The sequence below is a fragment of the Centruroides vittatus genome, unplaced genomic scaffold (genome assembly GCF_030686945.1).
Source record: "Centruroides vittatus isolate TY-2023 unplaced genomic scaffold, ASM3068694v2 contig_3253, whole genome shotgun sequence".
Lineage (NCBI taxonomy): Eukaryota > Metazoa > Arthropoda > Arachnida > Scorpiones > Buthidae > Centruroides > Centruroides vittatus.
Genome location: NW_027122086.1, coordinates 33,455 through 53,305, shown reverse-complemented (window position 1 = coordinate 53,305; position 19,851 = coordinate 33,455). Strand labels below are relative to the sequence as shown.

General features: G+C 30.7%; 1 long non-coding RNA gene across 1 annotated transcript; it reads right to left on the bottom strand.

The window, feature by feature from the left end:
- Positions 1 to 1,160: 1,160 nt before the first annotated feature.
- Positions 1,161 to 2,032, bottom strand: LOC136973619 (uncharacterized). The gene is made up of 2 exons (XR_010880520.1): positions 1,499 to 2,032; positions 1,161 to 1,400 (listed from the first exon to the last, which is right to left on the bottom strand). It is a non-coding gene; the product is annotated as an uncharacterized lncRNA (long non-coding RNA).
- Positions 2,033 to 19,851: the final 17,819 nt, after the last annotated feature.

The following is a 19,851-nucleotide window of genomic DNA, read 5'->3' as shown; positions in this document are numbered from 1 at the left end:
ATTTTGTAGAGGTTAGCCCATATCTGTTCATAAAATAGAATCTTTATAGACCAGACAATTATATTAATTCCGAAAATCTACGTAAACTAGAGAATTATATGTTTTATCATTTGGAAAATTAAATATTTATGAATTGAAATAAATTGTTCATGTCTGCAATTTAGCCTCGTCATCTTATTACTGTCATCTAGACTTTATAACAATTACACTCGGCTGTCTGGATGCAACCTGATAAACTCATCAGCAATTTCGTGCTGACTGCTGGTTCCTACATCAAAATCATTGGAATTTGCTCCCACTTTGACAGTGCAATGCATTGTATAATATAAAAAAAGATCAACATAACTCCTGCGGCTCTACACTTGTGGGAAATAAATCTACTTTAGATTATAGATACGAAGTTTTTAAATCTTTGTGAGGCACATAGCTATTTAAAAGAAATAAATAAATTATGCTATTTTCTTAACAATCGTCGAGCTACAGCACGCTTTTCATTATGTTCATATTCATCGAATCCTTCTTGTGCAAATTACATTGCTACCTGTTATGTGTATAAACGAACCTTTCGATGGAGATCCCTAACACCGTTGTTTAAAGGTTAACGAAATCATCGTTTCGAACAGTAATGTACTGTACATTAAAGTACGAACACATTTTTCTATTAGTTTAAACAGTATAAATCATAAACAACTGAATTTTGGTCTGCTTTAAATATAATTCAATTTCCACGTTTCCATTGACTGTCCACTAAATTTCGTTACGCGAATGCATAATAAGTGCAATATAGCGTGATGTTGTTTACAACATTTCAGAAAACGTAGTAAATTATGTTATATGTGCTCCATTGTTCATACAACTATTGAGGATTTACATGAAAACATAAAACATAACAAAACACAAATTGTCAAGTTATTGCTTCGAAAGTTTATTTTGAGGTCTCAAAGTTAAAAAAAGTTACAATCGTTATAATTGCAAGGAACGAATAGACAGTGATTTTATTTTCCACATGATTTATTGGGAAGAGGATAAACTTCTGCATCTTCTGGCATTCCTTTGCAATAACATCCGAACGCGTAACAGTAGCCTTCATCACCTCTGTGGTTTGCAGATTTGCATTCGATGCCGCAATATCTGTCTCCAATCCCCAGCATGCAACTCACTTTACATCCAGTCGCCCTGGTAACCAGATAACCCTCTTTGGCATACACCATACCTACGAATAAAGTAATTTGCATTAAATATAGCGAACAATCGGATTCTGTATTCATTAGTTTACACGGAATAAAAATCAATACGGTTAAAAATTAAATTATATCACGGTTTCGATAGAAATTTTGGGCTTAAACTCATGATGGATTTCAAAAACGTCCCTCTTAGCTTCTGTAGAATGGATGATTATCCTACAAGAACATTACATGATCTTTTTTTAAAGAATATATGTATGTAATAGGTGTTTATTTGCACGGTGTGGTTGAGTTTCTCTTCTTCCTCTCCTCACCTCTCTGGTATGGAGCAAGTAAACACCGTCCTGAACATTGTTTGTAACTCTCTTATGCTCTATGAGCTCTAAGAGTTACAAACAGGACCAACCTACAAATTGTGGGAAGCACGAAGTTCATCACAGACGTTTTTGATCTGTCGGGGATTATATAAGATTACTGTGTTATTGCAGTCAGTGCCTAATCCAAATATATGCAAGATAACACGCGCAAGTAACAATTGTACAGTCCTCAACCATAATGTCGAGAACAAGACAAACCTATTTTGATAGAAGTGTGTAAAAAGTATGTGGTGGGAAACCGATTAAGTAAAACAATAGAAAACTATTGGTCTAGTTATTAATCCGGTCGTTCTTATTAAAGACTGTATTTATACAATAATAAGATATATTAATAAAAAAATGATAATATGTAATAATCATATTTCAACTATAACTCGCACAATGTCATTCAATCTGAAGTTTCTCTACTTAGTAAAATTTTGAAAATAAATTTTTAAAAATATCTACGTATATAAACTAGGGGCACTTTCAAAACACATTTATCTTCCTTGTCGAGACATTACGGCATATAATATTTGATATTAAGAAATAACTGACATAGATATTAAATCTCGTGTTTTTATATGTCCAGACTCAATAGGTGAAATGAATTTTAAACAATTAGTTGAAAATTTTGAATTAATAACTAAATAAAACATTAATTAATGTAAAAATTTTAAATAAAAATAAATTTTTATTCAATAATGCACACATAGTTTACCACAGAAATTCACAAGTGCAATGTAAAATATTAATTCAAACTTACCTATCAACACCAAGCATAGAGCAAGAATAAAGGTCTTCATTGTCAGAGATGATTTGAATCAGGTTGTAACTGAATGAGAATGATTCCTCACAGGACAAATCCGATATTTATATTTGTAGTATTCATACAGCTACCTTGTTAATGACTCATACTTACGAAAGACTCACGTGTTAGGATTAGAGCCACGTGTTTTCATTTTACCCAACCAGTGATTGCAGTTTTAATTTCCAGAACTGCAATACTGGAAAGTAATTATTTAGCTTTCATTTGAGAAGAAACGTGAAACAGAAAGGGTGAGAAAGTTTGATTGTAAATAACTTAACAGTAATGTTATTTTATAAGAACAGAAAAATTGAAGTTTTCGTAATAAGGCCTATACTTTTTAAAAAACTTTGAAGTTTACCTTAACTTATTACAGATTAAAGACTCGTTTTTCCTTGCATAGGGTAACAACTTCATACGTTCGTTATTTGTGTAATTCAAAGACATAGACGGCGTCCATTTTCCTGAAGATATCACAAGCCCTGTTTGATATCTATAATTTTTCTTTGTTTTCATTTGATTTTTTGAATGAAGACAGCAAATAAATAAATAAAAAATAAAAATCTTATTAGAATAAAGCAGATAAAAGTTATTTAAAGTTTTGAAATTATTTTTATTACTAACTTAAACCAGTTTAAATTATCAGGAAATAATGCTCCAAATTACTGTCAAACCAGGTTAAACCGTGTTTTTGTTTTCATTTTCAACTCTGTCTGTGGGGCTTTTTCTATTTCCATGTTAGCTCGGGCAGTCCGATGATGATAGAATTCTCGGGTCAATGGGGCCAGACAGGCTACAAAATATTCGGAGTTGCTCATCCTGAATCGATTTCAGTTCCCAGAACAATAGGCTAACGTCTTAACCGCATCAGCCATTTGTCTATCAAAATGGTATAAAGATTATCTTTTATCACAAAATATGTACAGCCGCAGCTTTTAGAATCACGAATTATTTATTAGACATTAAGGAGGTTCTTTTTGTGTTTTTCTCTCTGCTGTCCACAGAAGAGTCGTTAGACACATCGGAATGTACTGTGCAGTTTATACTCATAATATATACAATATATTCATGCGTTTGTCTTTAAGGATGACGTTGGTGAGAAGTTCGAGCACTTTAAGTAATCCAGTAACGAGTTGTGTAACTTTTCCAGCAAAAACATTTAAAACTTTATGTAGCGACATATGTTATAGTATTTTATTTAAAAATAAGAATTATTAACTATTATAAAATGGCAAAAAGCTTAATTTAAAAGTAGGGTTAAGATTTTTAAAATATTGTAAATGCTGAAAACGACTAAAATTATCATTAAATCTAAGTCTACTGAAGTTACGACACACGTCCAGGAGCGGATCTAGGGTTTATTGAAGTCTAATGAGGCCCCATTTTATGTCAATACAAATATGAAAATCTACATATAAGCTTAATTTATTTTATAAAATTATAAATTTTAGTGTAATATTATATTACAAAAATTATATACTTTTCTAATTTTTTTTTCTTTAAGAGGATAAGGAAATAGTTTTCTTTTTCAACATCCATTGCTTTTAAAATTTATATCATATCCTATGATTAAACTCCAAACTAAGCCAACTCATTGTCAGAAGACAATAGATTTAACTTCTCATTGGAGATAATTTGAAGCGCGAAGAGGTTTTACGTGCCAAACTCTGCGCGGATTCCTTAGTTTATTAAAAACTATAATTCTGTGCCTGCTCTCCTCTTACTCCTTTACTTCCGCCTAACGTATTACTCAACGTATCGATATACAAGTTGAAGATTCAATTATCATAGACATATTATAATCTTTGTTGTAAACTCTCTTTCTCATTTTTGTGATATAGTAATTATTGTAGATATAATGATGTATTGTTTTGATAATATGTATTTTTATTATCTCATTAAAGTTTTAGTTGTTATTGTTTAATCTGCCTATTTGTATTTCTGAAAATAACGATCAATCTATCGAAGGAATCTTTCACTTATAGAATTAAGTCCCCCCGACTCGGAACTAATTTATTATAAGCTTTAAATCGCGAGATAAGAGGGGAAATTTCTTTCTTACCTCGTATCAAGAAAAACAAATAAAATTTATTACTACAGCCATTTATTGACAACGTGGACAATTCTTACGAGTTTGTTTCCGTTAAAAATGAATAAAAATTGGCTCTCTACTCCGGCTTTTCACACAAATAATACACTATATTTTTTAATATTATTATATTATTAATATTAACTATTTTTTGCTATACGATAAGTTTTCGTTATTAATGAAAACGTATTAAGAGTTTATAATAATGATTAAATTTTTGTGGGTCATTGACACTTGAGGTACCACGGCTTAAGGTTTATTAGTCTATATGTAGATTTGCCCCTTAACACCAAATTCTCCACTCCTCGACTTTTGACCACCAAAATTTAATAGCATCGATCCCCGAATACCTGAACTATCCAGCAATATTTGAGAAATTTTAATGTAAAGACACAAAAATTATTTAAGTTTCAAAATGGGTAAACATTATCGTGTCTTCCGCACACATTAACAACAATATACGAATTCTCGACGTTTTATTTTGCATTTCTCCGTGTTTGAAGATCTCCTGAGTTGTAAGATGTAAAAATCTTTGGTGGAGCATTTTTTGACATATCGCCATATTCTCTATATGTTATATATAACTTGTTTATGTGCAGATCCTTTGGCATAGTAGCCGTTAAAAGCCAGTTTGCCCGGTTTCGGGCTGTTTTTTGTACATACGGTCGTTCTCTTTTGTTTCCTCCCAAGGCATAGAGGATTTGTCTGTCTTTTCCTCAATCGGGTTGTACATTCGGGTTGTACGTTCATAAAGCTCCAAGGCAAGTCAGCCGTAATGGAGCTCTTTCTGCCTCAAAACGAAGGCAGTTATTCTGTATACACGTGTATTTTGGCTATTCGTACTTTTGTGTATTAAATAAATGGCACTCGGCAGGCGCTCTCAGATGTCATATTTCACACTTTTCTTTCTATTTTCTTTCCTCTTCTCACTTCTACTATAACTCTTGATCTTTCCTTTTCCAAAGCTATACTTTTAAATGAAGGCCTTCTTATCCTTTAATGAATGTAAATGTAAATGTAAATGTTATACATAACAGCCAAAAAGTAACACTTAAATGTTGCAACGAATAATTCTAAAGAAGTAAGTTATATAACGAATGTAAAATTGAAATGCTGTTTGTAGATCGATTAGTTATATGCGATTGTCTAAAGCCGCCTAAAAGAGAAGTAAAGTGCTGCACAATCCCTAACTAATAATCTTCAATATAATGGAAAATCATTAACTGAAAGAGCTCCTGTATGAAATAAAATGAATGTAAATAAATCTTCTTTGAATAGGTCCACCAATTCCATAAATGTTAGTTAAATTGTAATCATTCAACCTATTTCATTCAGCACTTTTGATGTTTTTCGTGCACTGAAAGAATTGTTCACAACAGTCTCTACTATAACAGTTCTCTAAATAAGACAATTTTCTAACATCAATTACGTCACTGTGACATCAAAGTTTTTGTCTAGTTGCGAGTTGGGCATAAGCTTCTTTGGCTATTTTAGCCTGTGGAATAGGTACGTTCATTGGCTAGTATTAGTAGTTGGATACGTTTATCACGGTGGACGTAACGCGCGGAAATATTGACTTTCTGGATGCCTTTTAAGGGTAACGGGTCTCCATTCGGGCGTTACTGACGGGGAGAAAACTCAGAAAACTCCACGTGGCCAGCCCCTCCGAGCGAAGCGCGAAACCACGACCAAACTCCCAGTGTTTAGGGAACGGAACCGCTCGACTACTGGTGTGCCAGGTCAAAGAGTATCCAGTGAAACGAGAATACGTTTCACGACATACATACTTTACAAAATAAATGAAAATATATTTAAAAAATTTAAGATACAATGGGCCGAGGGTTAAACAATTTTGCCCTAAATGGAGGTTTGTCACGAAAAGTTTGCATGATTTACGTTGCACCATCTCATAAATTCAATGAATGAGTTTCTGTCAAATTATTCATAGTGTGGAACTAATGCAAAATAACTAATTTAAACAAAACAGATGGTTTCGTACTTAAAAAGCTTATTAGATTAAACTTTGTGGAAGTTCTTTCATATCCAAATGATAAAAACTTTATAGAGCAGACAATTACATAAATGCAGAAATTTAGATAAAATACACAATAATATTTTATTTTCTTCGTATTTATTCAGAACAATTTAGAAATCTATGAACTAAAATAATGCTTTTATGGCAAAGATACGCTATTATTAACGTAAATTTAATGTCGAATGTATCTTTAAAGTCAAAACAAAGCGATTATCGTGACATTTAAAAATAAAATTATCAGACGTTTATCTTTTTAAATAAATATTAAATAAATTGATTTGTTCTTAATTTTGAATATAAAGTTTTATAACCGTTTCTTATTAAGTCGTAAATGAATTTTTAATATTTTACAGATGGAAGAAATATTTCTGATTTTCAAAGATGGGGTGAATGGCAGTGAATTAGATCACGTGTCGAAATGGACCACGCTAAGTTTTTAACATCATATATTTCAAGTGGTATTCTTTTTGTGTATTGACGCAACGTGTCACTGCTCTGTTGAATAACACAATAATGTAACACAGTAGTTGTCCTTTGCTCAAACAGAACCGAGACTCATCACCCTGACAGGCTCAGCTGTACTTGCTTCTGTAACAACATTACTGCAAACGACGCCAACGATGATCGGATCTAGTGGCAAAAGCATGCAAACTTGCCTCTGCTAATGCTTGCCAATGATACGAAAAGAAACAGAAGGAATCTTTCACTTATAGAATTAAGTTCCTTCAAATCGAAAATAATTTATTATATGCTTTAAATTGCGAGGTAAGACGCGAAATTTCTTTTTCACCTGCTGTCAAAAAAATCAATTAAATTTATTACTATAACTATCCATTGACAATTTGGACAAATCTTACCGATTAGTTTCCGTTAAAAAGGAATAAAAACTGACTCTCTACTCCCGGCTTTTCACACAGATAATACTCTATATTTTCATTATATTATATTATTAATATTAACTATTTTTTACTGTACGATAAGTTTTCATTGTTAATGAAAACGTATTAAAAATATATAATAACGATTGAATTTTCGTGGGTCCTTCACACTTAGGGTAACACTCGGCTTAAGGTCTATTAGTCCATATGTAGATCCGCCCCTGCACACCAAACACTCCACTCGTCGACTTTCGACCGCCAAAATTTAATAGCATCGATCCCGCAATACCTGAACCTCCCAGCAGCATATGAGAAATTTTCAAGAAAAGACACAGGAATTATTCAAGCTTCAAAATGGGTAAACATAATCGTGTCTTCCCGAACACCCTAACATCTATATAAAAAATTCACAACTTTTTTATTTTGCATTTCCCCATGTTTGAGCATCCCCTCAGTCAAAACATGTAAAAATGTACCGAGGGGCATTTTTGACATATCGCCATATTTTCCCTATGTTGTATATAACAGGTGGAAAGTAATACTAAAATGTTGCAGTAACTTATTATGAAAATGTAAGTTATATCAACGAATGTGGGGTTGAAATGCTATTTATAGATCGATTAGTCATATGCGATTGTCTAAAACCGCCTTATACAGAAGAAAGGAGCTGCACCTTCCCTAAGTATTAATCCTTAATATAATGAAAAAAACATTAAATGAAAGGCGTACTGTATGTAACAAAATGAATGTAGATAAATCTACGTTAAAGGGCCCACCAGTGTGTTTGATTGGATAAAACAGAACTGTGGTAGTTTGTCCTGAGATTTTCCCCATTACTGGGATGGCAGCGATAGTTTTTCGGGTTTTATTTGCTGTCGGGTGCCTATCAGAGTTGTGCAATCTGTCTTCCTAATGAGCCAAATAAAAAAACTTTGGATTACTCATCTGGCCACAAAGGTACCTTATGTGTGTTTTTCAAAAGTCCAAAATGTGAATATCAAATTTTATTAACAAATATATAATATTACAAAAATACTGTATTATTGACAGTACAATAATTATACTCACACAGAATGAAAATAAATCGAATTCAATTTTTGGCATTGCGTTTCTTTTATAATGTTGTCAATGTCTACATTTATGGTACTATTCTTAATTCTAAGAATGATATTTAAATGGGAATCATTCAACTTATTTCTATCAGCAGTTTTGATGCTTTTCATGCACTAAAAGAATTGTTTAAAACAATATCTACTACACCACATACAAAAAGGTTCTGTAGATAAAACAGTTTTCTAACACCAACTAGTTTTTGCTTGTTTGTTTAGTAGCGAGTTTGGCGTGAGTTTCTCTGGCTATTTCGCCCCTGGAGTGTGTAAATTCATTGGCTAGTATAAGTAATTGGATACGTTTATTACGGTAGACGTGACACGCGGGAATAATGCCATACGCGAGGTCTTTTAAGGGTACCTGGTTCTCATTCATGCGTTATTGACGTGGAGGAAAGTCGGAAAACTCTACGTGGCCAGCCCGTCCGAGCGAAGCGCGAAATCACGACCAAACTCCCAGTGTTTAGGGAACGGAACCGCTTGACCACTGGGGGGCCACGTTAAAGTGTATCCAGTGAAACAAAAATAAGTTTCACGACATACAATACCAAAATAAATGAATATATACCTAAAAAATTCAGGATGATGTGGGCCGCATTAAAATACTAAATGGGTCGCGGGTTGGACCTCCCTGCCCTAAATGGAGGTTTCTCACAGAAAGTTCGCATTATTTACGTTGAACTATTCCATAAATTTAATAAATGGGTTCCTACGAATTATTCATACTTGGAAAATGATGTAAAATAATAAATTCAAATAAAACAGATGGTGTCGTTCTAATTAAACTTTTTTAAATTTTTTCATATCCAAATAATAAAAACTTTATAGAGTAGATAATAACATAAATGCAGAAATTTATATAAAATACACAATAATATTTTATTCTCTTGGAATTTATTCAGAACAATTTAAAAATTTGTGAACTAAAATAATGCTTTTATGGCTACTATTAACGTTAATTTTATATTGAATGGATCTTTAAAGTAAAAAACAAAGCGATTATCGTGACATTAAAAAACAATTATCAAACGTTTATCTTTTGAAATAGAAATAAAATAAATTGTTGTTTTCTTACTTTTAGATATAAAATTCTATAACTGTGTCTTAATAAATCGTAAATGAATTATTAATATTTCACAGAATATAATATTACCGGTTTTCAATGAAGGGAAGTGAATTAGATCACGTGGCGAAATGGCTAAACTTTTAACATCATATTTTTAAACTGGTTTTTTTTTCGTATTTCCACCCAATGTGTCACTCTGCACTGTTGAATAAAACAGTATTGTAAAACAATAGTCGTTTTACTTCTCAAACAGAACCGAGATTCATCACGCTGGCAGGCTCAGCAGTACTTGCTTCTGTCACATCTTTACTGCAAACGACGCCAACAATATTCGAATCTAATGGCAGGGGCACGCAAACTTGCCTCTGATAATGCTTGCCAATAATACTAAAAGAAACCGAGCTTTGTAGCGTGGCTACCACTTATTACTGCACAGTATACAAAGTCTCCTGACTGTCTGAAGTGACCGGAATTTGCGTTTTCTGTTACTTCAAATACTCATTGCATACATTGGTGCAATGAGTATTTGTTAGTTTAAAATGGCCCAGATGGTAGTCAGTTTGATGTACTAATCAATTGTAAGAAACCATAAGTTTCCATTTCATTACTTAATTCTTTTTTCATTAGGAAAAGAACTTTAAGTCACTTGGAAAATTCAATTTCTTTCGTTTAATAAACAAATAGTAGCGGGACATGAGTAGAGGTCACCAGTGTAAAACAGGGTAACGATTTTATCGATTGGTAATACCAGAACCCAGATGCTGCATACATAATAGTTTTTAATTAGCATTAATAATAGATTAAAGACTTAAAAATTTTAAGGAAATTCTTAATCTAATTGTTAAACACATGATCGTATTATTAACTCAAACACTTGGCTTTTGACTCCACCTTTATTTTTCTACGACTGATAATATAGTTTACGATAATAAAGGTGGAGTCAAAAGCAAAGTGTTTGTGTTAATAACACGATCTTGTGTTTAACAATTAGAATAAGCAAACTAGCACAACACGGTTTCTCTACGACTGAAATTCTTAATGTATATAATATATAAAAGTGTTTTCTAACTTTGTGTTTTTGCTCGCACATGAAAAAATTAATAGATCTACCCATTTTTCTTTTATCAAATATATTAAAAACACTTGCGATACAGAGTATTTTTAGAAAATTAATGTATAAAGAATAAAGTGTGCATCGTCTGTTCTAGGATTTATGTGTCTACATTTCATCTGTTTTGTTTCTTTTATGTTATGGCAACGCAAAACTTTAGCGATCTGCCTAGGAAGATGCTTTCCGGGAGGTCTTTTAAGGGGAACTGACTCTTATTCAGGCGTTACGGACGTGAAGAAAAACTCGGACTACTCCAGGTGGCCAGCCCGTTATGAGAGGAGCGAACCTACGACCGTACTCCCAGTGTTCAGGGACCGGAACCGCTTGGCCACTGGTGGGCCTTCATTATATCTACTCAAAATATTCCTAACAGAGTGACAAATAGAAGAAAAATTTTTGATAAAGATGTTTGCATCATACGTATACTTTCTTCCATTTTAACATATAATTTAATAAACTGTAGTCTCAGTAGGCTGTAGTCTTAGTTTCGGACTGTATTTTATAATTTTTTCTATGTTAAATGCTATTAAAATTATTTATTGTAATAAATATATACAAGAGAATAACATAAACACAACACAAAATTATTGAGAAACTTGTGAATTTTTTCGTTATTGTCTGTCGATTAAAATTCAGACATAAGTAAATATATAGATAATAGATGCACTTAGATCATAATGTGATCGTTTACGTAACAGAACTAAATTAATAGACAGAGATAAAATGCTCAGAAGCTTTTATCTCGGGCATATTTCTTGTGAATGAAATTCTTTTATAATGAGATGTTTTACAGAGTGAACTTGAAAATATTAAATGTGTAAACAAATAATTGTTTTTTTATCAGTCATGTTTGAAAAGAAATTAATGTGAAAGGTTTAATACATCTAATCAATCGATTGTGATTCATTATATTAATTGAGTTATTTTAAAACGTTACCCTAATTAGGAAGACAAATATATTAAGCTGAGATTTTCGTTTATAAAACTTACAAATACAATGGAAGCTAAACACATTCAAAATTAAAAACCGCTAGTATTGTATGTTCGATTTGAAAATTTATCAGAACGTAAAAACAATGGTGAGATAAATGTTAAAACCTGAATAACTAAATGTTCAATATTTCAAAAAAATAATCAAATGTGTTGTTTTTGTTGAGGTTCATATTACAAACTTCCTCTTCCTCACGTCCTAATTTCATTAAAGTTGAGAAGAACGAATGCAATGCAGTTAAATACCTGAAATAATTAATTAAACTTAAGTTTCATTTTATTTAGGCCCTACGCGAATATAATTAAACTAAACATTAAATATATTTATCATACAAAAAATTATCTAACATACTTTATATGTAATGACATATAATATGCATCATTTAAAGTTTTTGTATTAACATAAATACATTGAATTATATTATTATGGAAAAAGTTGAGAAAAGTTACGACTAAGTTTAAATTATATATTCATAGCAGAAAACTAAGTAAAGTAGAGTAACCGAAAATGAATTCCAATAACTGTAGACAATGGGAAACATCTACAGACACAACCCATCAACAAAGCTCTCGTTGTTCTATCAGAAATCTATTATTTTCTGAAGCTCTAGAATAGATTTAGGAACTCATCATTACTCTGTGAAATATGCTGTCCCCGTTATACAATGATTCATTAAAAGAAAAAACGAAGCGACAAATTATTGATAAAACTTAAATTACGTATTTCATGAAAATATGAAAGACTTCTGCTCATTACTTTTATTAAACACGTGAAAATCTATGCTGTGGTCCCGTTTGTTTTGTTATGCCAATACCATATATTTCTTACAATAATGATAAAATAACTTAATTCGTGATATGAGATATAATATAATCTGCACTAATTGATGAGTAAATATGAGAAAGACACTATGCCAAAATTACAATATATCAAAATGTATTAAAAATTTAGTGTAATAATGATATTTAAAAAATTAAACTATTTGATACCTTTATAGGAAAATTTTTCTTTCCATAAAAACATCCACCGAGAGAAATTCCAATTGAACTTTTGCCAAATCTTTTCGTGAAATTCAACATCTGAATAAATATTTAAAGAGATGTAAAGTGCAAAAAAGTACAATTTTTACGAAAAATACCGAAAAGTTTACCTTCAATTTATACTCTAACGAAAAATTCGTAGAAGAAAATCGGTTAAAATCGATGAAATTTCCATAAAACTGAAGTAAAATTAAAGATTAAACGTAAAGTTTTCCTTAAGAAATATACTTCAAAACAAGACATCAATTTTATTTTACTTACTGCTGATGTAAATCGAGATTGAGCATTGGCCGATCCAACTCTGTGAACAAGTAACGTTATCATAAATATAATCATAACAATTAAAATCAAACCTCGCAAATCAAAGAAAATGAGAGAGAATATGACAAAGCCCGTCAAATGTAACCAATATCCGTAAGAAACGATAAACAAATATTCAAATTTATCGTTCAAGTGTTGTATGTAACACCATAAATCCCAGTGTTTCATTATCACAACTTCTATTTCTTCTTTTAAAGATCTCAAATTGTTTCTGATATTGTTAAAATATTCAGTCAATTGTTTCATTCTACAAACTAATATTAGGTTCAAGACGTAGATAAAAAACGATAGTGAATCCAAATAGATATTCGCAAATACAAATGAGAAAGTAACGTATACGTGACAAAAGATATACTCTGCATTCAGATTTTTTATCGAGAAATGGATGTACAATCACATCTAGTGAAAGTGTAAGAAACAAAACAGAGGAGAATGTAGTAATGAGTTGGGATAAGCCATCGGATTCGATTACTTTACTTAATTCTTCTTCACCCGGATAAGAACTTACATCACTCGGGAAGTCCAACTTTTTTCGCTTAATAGAAACAAATAATAACGTGACATAAATATAAATCATCAGACTGCAGCAAAGGATAATTCTTCTATCGACTGGAAATATTTGAACCCAGTTTCCGCATAAATAATTGTCTTTAATTAGCATTAACGCTACATTCGCGACACTTACGATGCAAAATATTTCCAGAAAGTTTATGTATAACGAATAAGCCGTGCTTCGTCTCTTTTGTCGTTTATTCCGTTTCATGACATCTACTCCAATTATTCTTAACACGAATAGGAGTAAATGAAAAAGTCTTTTTGAAGTCATTCCAAAACTATCTTCTAATTTGTTATGATTCATAAAAATGTATGATTTAATAAATTACAGAATGAATAAAATGAGTTTTAATAATTAGTATCAAGACGTTATTTTTTAATAATCTTCAAAAATTCGTTTATTGTCGTACGAATATGCAACTGAGTGACTGCAATTATTGAGAAACAAACAACTTCTCGGTTATTTTCTAACCGTTGAAGAAACCTTTGAAGACTACTAATTGCTTTATAGAATCACTTAATAATAATAAACTGATCGTTTACGTAATACAATTTAATATGTTACCATAGAATCTTAGAAGCTTTTATCTCGGGCATATTTCTAGTGAATAAGATGCTTTTATAATGGGATTCTTTACAGAGTAAACTGGAGCATATTGCATTTGTAAACAAATAATTCTTGTCGTTCAGTCATGTTTGAAGAGAAATTAATGTGAAAGCTTTAGTGGATCCAATCAATCGATTGTTATCGATTTTATTAATTTTCTTTTTAAAAACATTTTTCTAAATAAAAATGCATAAATATATTAATCTATGTTGTGATAGTTTATCAATGTTATAATTATGATGGAAGCTAAACAAATAAAAAGTTTTAAATTTCTTAATACACTACAACTTTACAATTTCTAATACGTGCTTAGATTACAGCATCCACCTAAATAGAAGAACAAGGGGAAGAAATACTGAAAATCGTTTAGCGCATGACTGAAATTTTATGCGTTGGAAAATGCCAACAGTTACTATCTTAAACTTCTGTTTCTTCTCTTACAGTTCTCGAATTGTTTCTGATATTGTTAAAACAGTCTGTCAATTGCTTTATTCTTCGAATTAACATTAGGCCCAAGACGTAGTTAAAAACAATAACGAGTCTAAATAAGAATTCATACGTATAAATTAAAAAGTGATGTGCACATGGCAAATGATGTTCTCTACGTCACATTTTCTATCGAACAATGGGTATAGAAACATATCTGCGACTACGTCAACAATTATAACAAAGGAAAATGCAGTAATGAATTGAAAAAGTGGATATGACTGGATTTTTTTACTTAATTTCTCTTCACCTGGATAAGAGCTTAAGTGAGTTAAAAAGTTTAACTTTTTTCTTTTAGTGGACACAAACACTAACGTGACATAAATATAATTGATCAGAATGCAGTAAAGAGTAATTCTTCTATCTACTGGAAATACTAGAACCCTGTTACTGCATATACAATCGTTTTTAATTAGTGTCTAATTGGCCTACTATATCTTCAGCTGTTTTGAAATGTAATTTAGTGAAATTTTGAGAAAATTCCAAACGAGTAAACATTTCAGCTTATTATATTGAGTTTCAGCAAAAGAGTATTACCATTAAAACAGAATTTTGCTATAAGAAAGAATGTTATATATAGTCGTGTCCACATAAGTCCAACTCCCCCAAGAGGAAGTGGAAATGTGTCGAGTTATCCGATGCGACGACTTAAGCGAAGTTGGAAAAAAACCACAAAACTACAATTAGGAAAATACAGTAGTGCGTTATACAGTAGTATATTTTTTCAATACATTGTGTCCTCCATTTACAATTACTCTGTAGATGAAAAACTGAAACATTCGTTCAGTGTTGTTGGTTTTGAGCACGTAACTGTCTCGACTTTCTTTTTCAACGATCACGAATGCTTTGAAAACATCATCTTCGCAATTGTCAATTGTCGGCAAGTAACGTCTAAGAATTCTTAATACCTCTAGCTTGAGAAAATGCAAAATTGGATTACGGTGTGACGTTGATGTAGATTGTATATTTTCTTTTTGTTTATCTGTTATTATTTTATACATAAAAATACATAAAATGTTAAGGCATTTTTATTAATATGTATATATAGATATTAATAATATTAATATATTATTATATTATTAAGTATATTAATTATATATTAATAAATAAATCGACTCCCCTCCTGAAAAAAATGAGTTCGCACCACACGTGCAGAGTGAATTCATTTTTCGGGAGGGGGTGAAGAGTTATCGGAGTGTGGGACAGCAAAAGTATGACGACTTATCCAGTAGTGACGAGTTAAACGGTGTCGAGTAAACCGGAGTTTTTTAACATTAATTCCTATGTAAGTCGGGCGAAACCACAGAAAAGTGACTACTTAACCGATGGTGTTGACAATTTCGGGTGACGACTTACGCGGAGTCGACTGTATGTATATTTTGCAATTAATAAAATAGAAATATAGCCGTTGGTCATTGTATAACTTACAAGTTTCTACAATGAATAGCATATAATGCATCTCTTTTTATAATACATTTGCATTATTGTATAGAAACAAAATATTTATTTTGTGGATGGCTTTATATAAGCCACTTATTATTTTATTTTGTATTTCACAAATTAATAAAGACAGAAAATCATTTTATATCAATTTTAAAAATCTTTAAATAAATAGAATGATTCTGATGAAATTAGCATATACAATTAAGTATTATTAATGAAATCAATCAAATCAAATACAATAATAATAAAATATTTAGAAATACTTATTTCTGCATATTTTATTTCTATACAACAATACAATTGTATTATAAAATGAGATGCATCTATCAATTATATAATATATACCACAGAAATTTGGAAGAGTGTACAATGACCAATGACTATATTTGTATCTTAGTAATTGCAAAATATACATATATAGCTTTCGTTCTTATAGCAAAATTCTGTTATTATGATATTACTGAATTGCTGAAACTCAATTTAATCAGTAAAAACGTTTACTCGCTTAGAATTCGCTCTTAATTTCATTATAACATATTAAAATATCTGCAGCAGATAGTATGCCCATAGACACAATGGAGACAACGTCAGGAACAACCTCATCATCCACTTTTATCACTGTTGCGAAATTTTTTAAATCTCCTTAATATCTTTGTATGATATAAATATTTTTTCATTATTTATTATGTTCAGTATATGTAAATTTCTATAATTTTAAGAGTTATTTGAATATTAATTTTTTGTTTACGTTATGCTTAACTTTCATCTCAAAACGCTGTACATAACGTTGTTTTCTATGTTATATTGTACGTGTTGATATCAATAAAACGTTGTATTATTGATATCAACACGTGCAATATTATATTATTGATATCACACAATTGAAATTTCAACGTTCGTAAAAGTTTAATGGAACGTCCAGCATAAACATTTATGGTGAGTCGCCAGGTCGTGCCACACCAAAAGGTTAATCATGTGGAGTTTATCGAGTATTTTTCAACATTTAATAAAAATGGCAGTTCCCCAGAAAGTAGATTTATATACTCAGCATCTCTTGCAGTTGTTCCAAGTAAAGATGGAAATTTATTTCGTCACCGTTAATGGCTAATCACATACTTTTTTTTTTTTTTTTTTTTTTTTTTTTAAACTCTTTCCGCCCTGTGGGCACTAAGAGGGCCTCTTTTAGAAAGCCCATTATGGGTTCGGCCAGGCCCACAATGGGGCGACCGGGTGGTGAGGGACGGGGCCCGACATATTCGAACGGACCACCCCCCGAAAAATTCCTGGGGATATTCGACCCGCTCAGATTCGATCCCGGGTCCCCCAGAGCGGTAGGCTGCCACCTTGACCGCTCGGCCATCCGGCCGTCGGCTAATCACATACTAGTAGTATAAGGGAGAGAGACTCTGGAATAATTTGTTAAACTTTTAAGACTTTATAACTTTTATCGTAGTAACGCTCAACATTCCGAAAGAAAGACGTCGACCAGGGTCTAAAAATGGCAAAAACCGTTGAATCGTTCGAGCGTTTCTACGATATTTGCATTCCAAAAGCTCTCGTAGACATTAAAACCACGCCCATTTTTGTTGCCCCTTCGTATATAGTTCACCGCAAAATGTGAGCGAGCGTTTTTAGAATACGGCGCCGATATTTTTGTTATATATTTTCTTAAGAGATTTATCGACGAGTCTTAAGAGAAACGATATTTTTTGTTAAGAGATTTTTTTTTCTCTTTACAATACGACGAGTCTTAGATCTCTCTTAAGAGAATCAATATTTTCTTTATTTAAGAGAATTAATATTATTATATATTATTTTTGTTATATATTTTCTTAAGAGATATTTTTTTTGTTTATCGACAAGTCTTTAGAGAAACGATATTTTTTGTTAATAGATTTTTTTTTTCTTTACAATACGACGAGTCTTAGATCTCTTTTAAGAGAATCAATATTTTCTTCATTTAAGAGAATTAATATTATTATATATTATTTTTGTTATATATTTTCTTAAGAGATATTTTTTTTTTGTTTATTGACGAGTCTTAAGAGAAACGATATTTTTTCTCTTTACAATACGACGAGTCTTAAGAGAAACGATATATGTTTTAAGATTTTTTTCTTTACAATACGACGAGTGTTAGATCTCTCTTAAGAGAATCAATATTTTCTTTATTTAAGAGAATTAATATTATTATATATTATTTTTGTTATATATTTTCTTAAGAGATATTTTTTTTGTTTATCGACAAGTCTTAAGAGAAACGATATTTTTTTTTGTTAAGAGATTTTTTATCTCTTTACAATACGACGAGTCTTAGATCTCTTTTAAGAAAATCAATATTTTCTTTATTTAAGAGAATTAATATTATTATATATTAACTTTAATATTTAAGATATTTTTTTCGTTAAGCCAATGCCATCTGTTGGCAAAATATTAAATTGTTAAGTCGAAGGTGCCATCTGTTGGCAAAATATTAAACTTCATTTTTTTTTAAAATTATTTTCCTTCGAAATTTCGAAACCGATTAAAAAAATAACAAACAGCGCGAACCGTCCGTCGCTATTCGGATTGCGCCATTTGCTATTTGGTTTTTATCGATACTTTTACGATATATATATATATTTTTTCCTCTTTCTTTTATTTATTTTTATATTTTTATATATATTTTTATTTTTTTTATATTTATATATTTTTTTTATTTTATATAAGAAATCATTATTTTTATATATATTTTTATTTTTTTATATTTATATATTTTTATTTTTATAAATTTTTTTTGTTAAGCCGGCGCCATCTGTCGATAAATATGTGTCGCGACTACGATTAAATAAACTACGACAACCACGATGATATCAATTTTTTTTCTTTTTATTAGAAGGAATAAAACAAAAAAAGGATTATAATAAGAAAAAGTTACACTAACAATGATATTATTTGTTTACAATGATATTAACTATCAATGATATTAACAATAAAAAAAATGATGAGATCTCCGTCGAATGTGCCTAAAAAAACAATAAATATTATGTTGTATATTTATTTTATAAAAAATTTATATTATAAATAGTTTAAATTAGAAATTAAAAGTAGATTGTAAGGAAAATCCGCAAGAAAAAAAAGCAGAGGGCGTTAGTTGTTCTTCTTTTTCGAAACAAAGAAGATTGTCAAACAAAGAAAGATGTCTAGTCATTGTGTTTAAATGCAACTGTTGCTTTTAGACTTACAATTGTTTTTTAAATATAAGAGACGATCGATAGGATTAACCGATGTATCGCCATCAACCGCGAAGGTAAGAAATTTAAGATTGAAATTATAAAAAAAGCGTATTAAAAAGTTATAAAAAAAGTTAGTCGTAGAAAGCTTAAATTTATTTCAAATATTAAATAAACTAAAAGAATTTAAATTCAGCTAATGTCTAGACATTCATCTTTCTTCGCCTCGAAAAAATCTTGCGGAATATTCTTACATCTATTATTTAAAATTTATATAAAGTTTTTGAAAAAACTTACTTTTTATTGATCTTCAAATAGTACTATCATCCGCTGTCCCATTTTTATTATTATACGTTTGTAGGCTTCGAAAAGAATAATTACATTTTTTTTAAAACCAACGTTTAAATTCGTTGTTTTTGAATAAATTTTTCCTTTACGGTAAATGGATTGGATTTTAAATACTGTTATTGAAATTTCTGAAGATATATTTATCGGAATAGATACGACTGGATTAACATGATAGATATTATGGGCGGAGAGATTATTGTTTCTGAAAAAAT